The sequence below is a fragment of the Lycium barbarum genome, chromosome 3 (assembly GCF_019175385.1).
Source record: "Lycium barbarum isolate Lr01 chromosome 3, ASM1917538v2, whole genome shotgun sequence".
Lineage (NCBI taxonomy): Eukaryota > Viridiplantae > Streptophyta > Magnoliopsida > Solanales > Solanaceae > Lycium > Lycium barbarum.
In genome coordinates this window covers 10,107,883-10,119,051 of record NC_083339.1, presented here as the reverse complement: position 1 = coordinate 10,119,051, position 11,169 = coordinate 10,107,883, and the positions used below count along the sequence as shown (strand labels likewise).

The following is an 11,169-nucleotide window of genomic DNA, read 5'->3' as shown; positions in this document are numbered from 1 at the left end:
GAAGCAGTCGAGATGCCTTTCCTGGGGGAACCCTTCCTTGCATTCTTTTATTGTATTCGCTTCAATCGCTCCTGAATCGGGGGATCCAAGATCGGAAGACTTTCCTTTGCCCTTACTCTATGTTGAAGGAAATTTCCTGGTCTTCACTCTTCGCTCCTAACTCATTTACGCTTTTGGTATTGACTAAAAATGTCATCCGGCTCCTCATCTATTGAACTCTCGGCTTACGCAATGATCGGATCGGAAGAACTCTTTTCAACCGCCCATGATTGAGACAAACGTAAATGAGAAGAAATTCTTTTTCATAGTCTGTGAATTTTCTTCTTGTTGCATCTCGTCGATACGATAGGTTGATTTACCTTACTAGTCATATGCCCTAAAGGTTTACTGTCTGGATGGTACTTTTCAACAGATAAGCGAATCGCGCTCAAGTGGTCGTTGACGAAATATCTAATCCTCGTTTTCCCTGTCTGGTGTGGTCTTCCGCTGTCCCTTTCCGCTTCACGCAATAGCACGCTCCGAAGCAAGCGGGCTTCGCCGGTAGTAGCCTCCTGAATTAGTCGAATAGCTTCTTTCCGGCAAAGCTTACCAATCCTACACTCCTTTCTTCTATGTCTGGTAGAGCTATTCCCAGACAGCCTGAGAGCTGAGTGAGGACCTTATTTCATATGATTTTTTCCTTCCAAAGCGAAATAATCACTCCTATATCTTATTGCACTCGATCTACATCCTACCTAACTCGATGTTGCTTTTCTTCTTACACACAGAAGGTTTTTGCTCTCGTATTGCGAGTTTTCCACTTCATTCGGTTACATTATCGTTCCTTTCCTTTTAGATCTGAGGTAGTACTAATTAATGCTTGAATTGCTCCTATTAGAAATAGGTCTACTCTTGGGTACGAAAAAAGGATATTCCGAGCTTGGGCATATCCCTTTGATAGGTTGGTTTAGCCTCCTTTACTATGTCAATCCCCTCGTATTGGTTATTGCTGAAGCTGATCCTCTCCTTGGTACTTCACCTAGTGGCTAATCTCAAGTCTCTTCTCTCGACCGGATGGGCCTAGGTCACTAGAACAGGTGAGGAAGACCTCCAATCACTGTACTGGCAATTCAAGATGAACTCCTTCCATGCCAACAATAATAGTACTACACTTTCAAAAGAAGAGAGATGAGATCAAGCTTTGAAGTTGGTAGCTGAAAGAAATCTGTTCGTGAAGGTCAGACCAGAGCATAAGGAAGGAAGCTCACTCAGAAGCGAATTCCGACTACTATTTTAGAGTACCGAAGCTCAATGGCATTGATCACACCTACGGCCAGAAGAAAGAAAATACCTAGCGCCCCGGTCCCTCTATTGACTGACTGGCTTAGAGGGCATTCCGCACAATGACCAGTGCAATTCGCGCATGTGTCCGAACCGCCATGGCCCAAACGAAAATAAAAAGACTTCTAACTCATAGTTCAATTGGACATGTAGGTTATATTCGTACTGGTTTCTCATGCGGAACCATAGAAGGAATTCAATCATTACTAATTGGTATCTTTATTTATGCATCAACGACGATAGATGCATTCACCATAGTTTTAGTATTACGGCAAGCCCGTGTCAAATATATAGCTGATTTGGGCGCTCTAGCCAAAACGAATCCTATTTTGACTATTACCTTCTCCATTACTATGTTCTCATACGCAGAAATACCCCCGTTAGCCGGCTTTGGTAGCAAATTCTATTTGTTCTTTGCCGCTTTGGGTTGTGGGGCTTACTTCCTAGCCCCAGTGGGAGTAGTGACTAGCGTTATAGGTCGTTAGGCGGCCGGAAGGTATCCACGAGTAAGTAAGTTTGGTGGACCGAAGGCAGTTCTCCGTGCACCGGACACGTAGCTTACCGATTCAGTTGCGACACAGATGGGAATGCATGCTACGAAAGATAGGGTCGAGTCTGATACATTAACCGTCTACTCAATATCCTTGTACGAGTCCACAATGACTACACGAGATGAACCTTGGTTTGGTGAATTGAAGTTGGCCTTAGGTCTAATAGGACTCCCAGTTACTGCGCGCAATCGCATACTGAGGTGCTCCCCACCGATTGTTGGAACGACGCGAGTCGGGCCGGGTCTCGATTCAGAAAGATGAAGGGCCCAAAAGTCTAAATAGGGGGTTACAAATTCCCTATCTCGTTGGGGGAGGAAAACGAATCGACATCTCGTTGTGATACAGCCCTTTCGATTTTAGTTGGGAAAGAACGGCGAAGTCTATCCGAACCGTCCAATGAAGAATAAGAGGAGAGCAAAGCGCCAATGGCGCGCGAAGCGCATGCGGAACTAGCACGGAGAAAAAGAAGTGTGGAGGAGAAGCAGCCGAGCTCATTCCCTTCGCTTCCTGGGCCCAAAGCAGTGCAGTCTTTCCTGGCCAAATCAAGGATTTGTGGCTTTTTGCTACGCTACAACACTATAGAAATCCATTCTGGTTAGTAATATATATGAATAGAAGGATAGATCCATCCATCTATCCTATCCGATTTCGATTTTGATATCTAAAAAAGAATCGATTTCATTGAACCTTTGATTCAAAGAACTGCGCTTAGCCCCCCGCTCATGAAACGGCTCTGCTCCAATGGATGGCAGAGGGTCCATAGTACCCGAAGCAGTGGAGTGATCCAATAGTCGGGAAGGGGCCTAGAAGTGCCTACTACTACACCACACTACACTTGGCTCTACACATTTACAGAACTAACCCCTGTCCAGTGCCTGGCAGAGCTAAGGGGGCTTCAATCCTTACTATTTATCCCTGTCTTCGCCCAGGCTAACGGGGCCTTACTTATTCAGGGGGGAGAGTGGAGCCTCAAAAAGCACTATTGAGAGGAAGATCCTTGGCCCCTCTTCATTCTCTACAGGGTTCCAAACCTTTCTTCAACATAGGTGACAACGAGCTAGGCAGAGATGGAAGAGATCAAACACGGGAATAAGAAGCAAGCTCGCCTTCCTTTTTGATCATTTTGATAGAGGGGGATGAAGAAAGTGGACAAAAGAGACTCACATTTCTCATCGAGCAAATACAGGAAAATAATCATATTGAAAACGCTCCTAACCCAACCCCTTCCTTCGTAAAGCTCGTGTATTATAAGTGATCCGAACCTGCCCGGAGCGAGCCTCCCATAGTGGCAAGTGAAGTTGGTGAGCCGTATGATGGTCAACTATCTCCTGCGGTTGGGAGAGGACTTAGCTGTTAGTTAGTACCCCCTTGGTTTCGGGGTGGACCTTTTCACTCTATTTTATTGTATACGCTTAGCGAAAAGAATGTTTTTTGATACACCTAGGACATGGATTCTATATGAACCAACGGATCGTGACAAGTCGTTACTACTAGCAATGACTTCCTCTTTCATTACTTCATTCTTTCCATAACCCTCTCCTTTGTTCTCAGTTACTCATCAAATGGCACTCAGTTCATATCTTTAAGTTCGATCATTGACAAGGTTCAAGGAAAGGGTGGGCCATTGATAAAGAATCGATGGAAAACCACAATGCTAGCAGATGGCGGGCCTCCGCTTTTATTTTCATTAATGAAACCCGCCAGTCATTATTATTATGAACTCAACTAAAAGGACCCAAAATTTGGATTTCGAAGGCTTGTTCAAAAGAAAAAAGACGTGGGTGGCATTATGACTGGGGTGTCAGTTAGAAAGGTTCAACCAATGTTCGTTCAATCAAGCAGCATTCTTTTTTTCTTAACTTAAGGAGAGGTAAGAGGGCTTTCTAAGAAGGGCTTGGGACCTATGAACAGAACAACACAACAAAATGATGAAATGAAGAAGAATGAACGAGAGGCATCGGAGGAAGGACTGACGAACTTGTTAGTTGTGTTTGGTTAACTACTTTACTGACTTGGGGTTCTTTCTCGTAAGTGGTATACCTACACCCCGCACGCACACTCACTATATCTATATACGTCAAACTTTCTAGCCTTTCGAAAAAGCCCCTCTCCTTACAGTCAAGTGGCTGAACGCCCCTCTCCCTTCTTTTGAGTCTACGCGCTTCTGCTTAGTATGTCGTTTATATGCTTCTTAATAAACCACTTGACTGTAATAACGTCAACCAAGACGCCAGACATTGGAATCCTCTTTAAGGTAAGCCCCACTCTACTGAAAGGGAGGTAAGTACTCTATTGGTTCAGATCACTGCTTACTTACTTGACTTGGTCCCTTTTTTTTAAGCAAAGAGGAAGTCGTGCAAACAAGCGAAGTGGAATCTATTAGAATAGAAAATATTGCAGCTCGATCAGTATAAGAATAAAGGCAGCAGGTTGGCAGGAAAGGTGGCTTTCTTTTCCTTTTCAACTTCTTCCTTTAGAACTTCCTGTAAAGTGGAAGGGTAGGCCTTTGGCACCAGAAAGGTTAGGATCGAAATTCGGAGAGTGAAGAGAGGAAGGAACGCTCTTTTTAAGTCGTATGTACTGCTCTTCTCTCAATCGCTCTTTGGTATTCGGAAGTGGAAAGCGAACTGCTGGCTGTGGCCGAAAAGAGAGGTTCTGTCTTTCTTCATTCAAGTAAGAAAAAGATGGGACGCTCGCAGACCGGAAGGAAGAGAATTATTATAACTCTCGTCCGCCCTTCTCCTTGCTGTCATGTGGCTGAACGCCCTTCTCTTTACCCTCTGTAGCTGGGCTTTCTTACTTATGCGATGAAGAGCTTACTTAGTATTGAAATCGAGTTGGCAGCCAATCCTTAAGGTTATCTGTTGGATCATACACTTCTTGCATTCTGTCCCACGCTTCATACATTCTCTTTCTTCTTAAGGTAAGATAAAGGGCCAGGCATGGTGGGGTAGGAGCATCCAGTCGGCAATCATTTTGGCTTGACCAAGAAGGCTTATGTACTCGTGATTCAGGCAATCCAATCTCTTGTGTGTAAGGCGGAAGCCCCCAAAAATGGTTTTCAAAAAATGGGTGACCAAAAGATCGAATTACTATGCCTATCTTGGTGGTCGTTACTTTTGGTGGTCTTTCTTTTTGGCTGACTCCTCTTCGTGTTCTATTGATCAGAAGCATCCAACAGCACCAGGCCGGTTTAGAATTCAATTCTAAGGGCGGCCGGCCCCCGTAATTTCTTTTATATAGAGAGGCTCGTGCCCGCGTGCTGCAAGATCGAGTTTTACTTGCTCAACGAACTCGATCTCCTTTATGTCTTTCTCTGCCGGGCCCCATTCGGGGTTTTTGTCGAGTTCGTCTCGCTTCTCGGTAAATAAATCCATAATGTCCTCGGTAGGATTGGCAGCATCCCCCCTCAAGGCATGATTCCGAGACAGAATCTCTTGAAAGAGAAAAAATCATGAATGTTTTCTCTCCCTAATTTGCAGATCCCTATTCTCGAAATCGAGTAATCGGTAATACTCTCTCTGAGAGCCCCTATTGGAGAGTCCGGTCTTGACTTTTGACCAATACTCCCCTTATCAAGTAGAAAAAAATGATTTTCCCTTTCGAGCTTTCTTACTCGATTGAGCATAGAAGCTTCCATACTTGCATTTTTTATTATGAAAAAAGGTTCCCCCCTTTCTTGCCCAACTATTTCGGGTAGAAGCAAATCGGGAACTAGTGGTGGGGCTTCAGGTAGGGCATCGGGAACCCGCGGCAGGGCTTCAGGTAGGGCATCGGGAACCTGTGGGAGCGCCCGTTGTCTCTCGCTGAAAGTCTCTTGTAAACTGGTTAAGGCCGGTACGGCTGCTTCGAAGAATTCCGTGTACATTTCTATCTATCTAATGGATTTCACCTTGAAGGCTAGCTCCTACTCCTCCTCCTTCTCCTTTAGGATAGGATCCTCCTTGGTCTTTTTTACATAACACTCTCGGCCGCCCAAGAGGACTGGTTATCTTGCTCTTTATACACAATATCTTGAAAGGCAAAGAAAAAGATCTACCTTGGCAACGAAGACGTCATTGACTGATAGTTTCCCTTTCCAACCGGTTAAATACCTATAACAAAAAAAGGCCAAAGCCCGCTGAAGCACTGGAAAAATGTTGACCACGATTTCTAGTGCTTTTCAAAAACCATTTGCTTGCAACGCCTTGAGTGGACAGATAATTACCGCCACTAGATCCTTCATACTCTTACTAAAGTACACTTAAGACTCAACCAATCTTGAAAGTGGAGTGGACAACTGGCATACCTTGAATCTAGCCTGCAATCCTTTCGCACTTCTCTTATCAAATTTCTAATTTGAGAGAGAGAGCTAACCGCTGCCAAAATGTAGCAATTTTTCTTATATACGATAGCCCCCCTGCCCTCCTTGTTCAAGTAGTTTAAGAGTGAAAAAGGCGTAGTGAAATAAGGGAAAGATATCTTTCAAAGATATTCTACCCATAAAGACAGTTCTCTTATATGGCAATACTAGATTGGCGTGACAAGAGAGGAGGCTTAGAAAGTAGTAAGGTGTCTATGGGGCTTGCCTTACAGGTAGTGACTATACCACTTACATATCGAACAGATCTTACTCTCAATGTAATATGATCTAGGAACTTATAGAATACTGAACTTGGATAATAGGTAGAAGAATGATTGGCTAGATCATTTGCTTCACTGCGGAAGAGCCTCTTTCTATGCTACGTTCCCAATAAAAAGTCGTCATCCTTCTGTCGCCTGTTAGCCACACTAGACCAAGAAAAGGCAAACTAATCAACCAAGACCCAGTTACGGCCTTTGTAACCTTACGACCACTTTCTTTCCTAGAGCTTGCAAATATTATCTTATCTTTTCAGATATGGTGACATTACTTGTATGGGGGGAAGTGCCAGATCTTTACGGATCATAAGAGCTTGAGGTACTTGATGACACAGAAGGAGTTGAACCTTTCTTGAAAGTATCTTTTTTCTGGGAACATGGTCAACCATAAATTATTATGTTCGCGATTCTTCATCCACCGATGGATAAAATGCTCCAGGTTTCCATTCTCATATGAGGCCGGAAAGTGGATTGACAACAGGTCGGCACGAAGTGATTGATCATGCTCAAACATGAGCCGATCGCTCGTTAAGGACGGTTTATAGATCATCAAATTCCCACAAATGGAATGAAAAGTGGGTCCATGTAAATGATCAAGACCTCGCAAACAACAACGCTCCTTCCCCATATGGAGTTCGAAGCCCAAAGGCAATCGTTGAGTGAACTGTATCTTTTTTGTGTTAGTTGACCTAAGCCGCAGCCTTACTGCTGGGGTGGGGCTCGGCCTCCGAACAGTACGTGGGACGAGTTTTTGCCTCATACAGCTCGGGCCGAAGACTGGGGGAAGTTTAGAAGAGATGGGGAAACTTATCCCCCGATTCAGGAGCGATTGAAGCGAATATAATAAAAGAATGCAAGGAAGGGTTCCCCCAGGAAAGGCATCTCGACTGCTTCCAAAATCAGGTCATCGACCAGTAATGCGACTTGTAGAAGACTCCATCCCTATACTTAGCGGGGTTGGCACTAATAAGGAGAGCCGAAAGCAGCTACTGACCATCAAAAGATCCACGACTTTAAGATCCGCATGCAAGGGAAGATCCGCTTATTCTTTGAGATGACAAAGCTCCCCACTAGACGCAAATTGCCGAATCAACACCAGGCAGTATAGGAGTGCTTTCTCTGGTCGGCGTTCCCCAGACCAGAACTGAAAGGACATACCAGCCCCCGAAGGATTATCGAGCCTTCATGTTGGTTCAGTACGACTTAGACGATGAAAGAGGGCTAGAGCGTGGGTCAGGGTCAGATACAGAGGGGCAGAGAGAATGCTTCCCGATCACTCTCAGAGAGAGAGAGAGAGAGAGCTATTGTACAAGGAAGCTACGTACACATTTTCGAACGGAAAGCGAGATCTTGCAACCACACCCGAAGAAGCACGCAACAAAGCTCTTTTCCTTTCTCATTGAAGTATGCAGCGAGAAATTGAAGGGATGAGACCCGATTCAATTCTGTGATTAAATAAAATTCTTCCCTTCGTTAGTTTACCCACTGTAACTGACTGTCATGTCCAACGAGAGCGTAAGCATCCCGCTATTCTTTCTTCTCGTGGGGGGGCATTCTACTAGCAAAGAAGACTCCTATAAGTGGTAGTACCTAGTTGGGGTTTGTGGTATAATTCTTTGCCGAAAGAGGTCTCTGCCGACCCAACGACTTTCCGATGTGATTGACAAGCAGCGACGCATGGAACAGAGTTTAATTCATTGCGACAGGAGTTCACCAAGTCTAAGAAAGGGCCGGTCATCCAACGAGAAGGGGTAAATTAGGTCAGCCAGCTAAGGCCCACTTTTACCTTAAGGATCAAGGTCTGTGAATGAAATGTCCTCTACTCGGTAGTAGTAAGAACAAGATGTAACTGATTCATCCGTGCCAATGAGAAGGGGGGCTTCACCTGATCACTCTGAATCCGCTGATCAAGAAGAGAGAAAGGAAAAGTTTGTTTCTTTAGATAAAGCGGAAGCTCGTTCCTGGCCACTTTGGCAGTAGCTAATCTGAATTCGTAACCCGCCATCTTTGGGTAGGAGTCGTCAGATCTTTCCCAGGCAAAGGAGCGATCGACACTCGCTCGCACGTTTTAAGAAGTGGTAAGCGCAAGCACAAGTTGATTCAGAAAGGGAAGAGGAGTAGCCTAGCCCGGTTCTTTTTTGTTTTCCTTAGCGGTATAGTACGGCACATGGGAAATCACAATTAGAGAGAAGTAACGATACGATAGATCCGCAGGAAATCGCGAAGTACATGAATTCTCTATCTCTTTCCTTAGCTGAGAGAGAGGGAACACACTCTCGACATGCAGGCATATCTCGTTGAATCAGTTTTTTTCGCCACATCGCCTATAAGGGGAATCGAACCCCCTCCGCTGCTGGCGAGCAGATGTATAATGTACTACTTCGATCCAGCAACTTCTTAGGAGTAGGTTTTGGCTTGGGAAAACCCGTGGATGAGCGAGAATATACGAATATTTTTGGGTGAAGGTTTCCCCTTACAGTCATTTTTGTTAAAATGAATGCGGATGGTTTGTCTGCTTTCTTTGAGAATTTGGATTGTACAACCAAGAATGTGGCTGAATTCTGGGCCATCTACCGTGGCCTTATGTTGGCATGGGATTTGGGTTAGAAGCAGGTCATTCTTGAAACAGATTTGGAATATTGTTTGCATGCTGTGATTCATTTTATTTCCTCTAATCACCCTCAAGCACAACTGATCCAAGCTTGCAGGAATCTTGTTCAAAGGGATTGGCAGTGCTTTTGTAAGCATACTCATAGAGAAGAGAGAAGGTAAGATCGTGGCCGACTGGTTGGCATCTGAAGCTCTGAAGCAGCCACCGGGTTATCAACAGCTTTTGACCTGTCTGCCTGGACATAAAATACCTAAAAAAGAAGAAAGAAAAGGAAAGCGTTATTGTAAATGGCACGAGAAATGGACTCACTCTACAAATAATTGTGTAAATTTCAGGAATTTGATTCAAGATTACTTGGACAAAGGTTTGTTCCGGATAGCAGACCGACCGATAGGAATCGAAACATCACCGTTTGCGGGAGTAGTAGAGATCAATATGATGTCTGCTGACTTTAGGAAGTTGTCTGACCCACAGAAAGAGTTGGAGGCGGCTGAGCACATCCCATCCCACAAGAGTCAAGCCCAGAAAGCGTGGCAAGTCATTCGCCAAGGCCATTACCAATAACAGGATTATGTTCGAGATGTCAACTTGAAATCTCGATGAATCGAGGAGAAAAGCATCTACCCTTTCTAAAATTGATGGAATGGTGACCTGTGGTAAGAGAGCCTTTAGCACAAGAGCGAAGGATGATGACTGATTCAATTGCCCTCGCTACTCAATTGGTGGAAAGGGGGGCGGTCGGAGGATGACAGAGCAATCACGCCTTGGTCCCTCCTGATATCTATTGGGAGGGAACCTCCTTTCAGAGTGTGGTTCGTCGTTTCCAATGCGGTTAATTGCTATTAGGATTTTGAGGAAAGTTCCCCTCTGCCTATGCAGTTAGCTCGACTCCAGCTATAGCTCTTAATGGGCATGTAGCTGTAGGCGGGAACTCTTCTTTTTATCTTATTCTTTGGTCAGGCTGGTAATCCCAACCAAATAAGCAATCGCAATCGCTACAATTAACCTATTTCATACCCTTTTCGTCGTACTTCCTCTTCTCCTTCTCTTCTTTCTCTCCCTGCCGAGGTTGTTGGAGTGCCATTGCCAAGATCTAGTGTAATTCCTTTTCCCCAGGAGCCAGTCCTACTAGTGCTAGTATCAATAGGAAGATCTTTATTTCTTAGGATATTTCTTGTTTTATCCCCTTTAGTGTAAAAGTATTTGTCATAAAGAGCCCTCAATAACTTGCTTGTCCTATACGCAATAACTGAGGATAGAGGGAGTTTCAACTCGGCCTTCTAGTAAGAGTGTTGCAAATTCCCGTTCTTATCCTTTCTAGTTTAAGCCTTTCCTTCCTATGTAACCAAGTCCTCCTATGAACCTATCCCCGCCTAAAGGATAGGAAAGATTACAACTAGAAAGTAAAGGCTGTCTTCGAGCAAGCTCTTAGCTTTCATCGTGAGTGAGAGAGGAATTGATGCAAGAGAATGCCCTGCCAGTCTTTACTTACATAGAAGAATAAGATGGATAGAATCAGATTTCAAGGAAAAATAGACTATATAAGAGAAAGAGTTCCTCACTTGACTTCAAGCTGGGGAAGGCTAGTTCAAGAACTAGAAAGATCTCACTTCTGTTTACTCAGATGCCTCTTTTTTATCGAAGACTCTGGCAGCTGGAACTCATCGGCAGCGACTCTTACCACTGCAACCTAGGCACTCAGGCCTTGGAGCTGATCTGTCAGTACACCATTACCACAAACCTCTACTTTGAAGTGAAGCAACTTCGTTCATTCCTAAGTCGATAATTGCCAGAGGATGGAACCCAGTAATGGCACATCAGCTTACCGATTCCTTAATAAGCATTCTTTCCTGGACTTTACTTGGAACAAGATATCCCCGTATGGAGTCTGCCCAAGGGAGAAATCCAATCCAATGGGTCACTGGGACTGGGCTTGATATCAAAGACAGAGAAAAGCGTATAAGCGCAAAAAAGGAAAATTGCCTGGGAAAATAATCCCAAGGGAAGCTTCTCGCTAGTGCTTTGCCCCACCACTGAACATTGCGTTGATATGGTCAATAAACAACC

The 11,169-nt window shown here is 44.5% G+C and overlaps 2 pseudogenes; one reads left to right on the top strand and one right to left on the bottom strand.

The window, feature by feature from the left end:
* Window positions 1–43, bottom strand: part of LOC132630278 (uncharacterized) — a 2,162-nt pseudogene extending 2,119 nt beyond the window's left edge.
* A 1,339-nt stretch (window positions 44–1,382) lies between these two features.
* On the top strand, window positions 1,383–1,964 carry LOC132630274 (NADH-ubiquinone oxidoreductase chain 2-like; annotated as a pseudogene).
* Window positions 1,965–11,169: the final 9,205 nt, after the last annotated feature.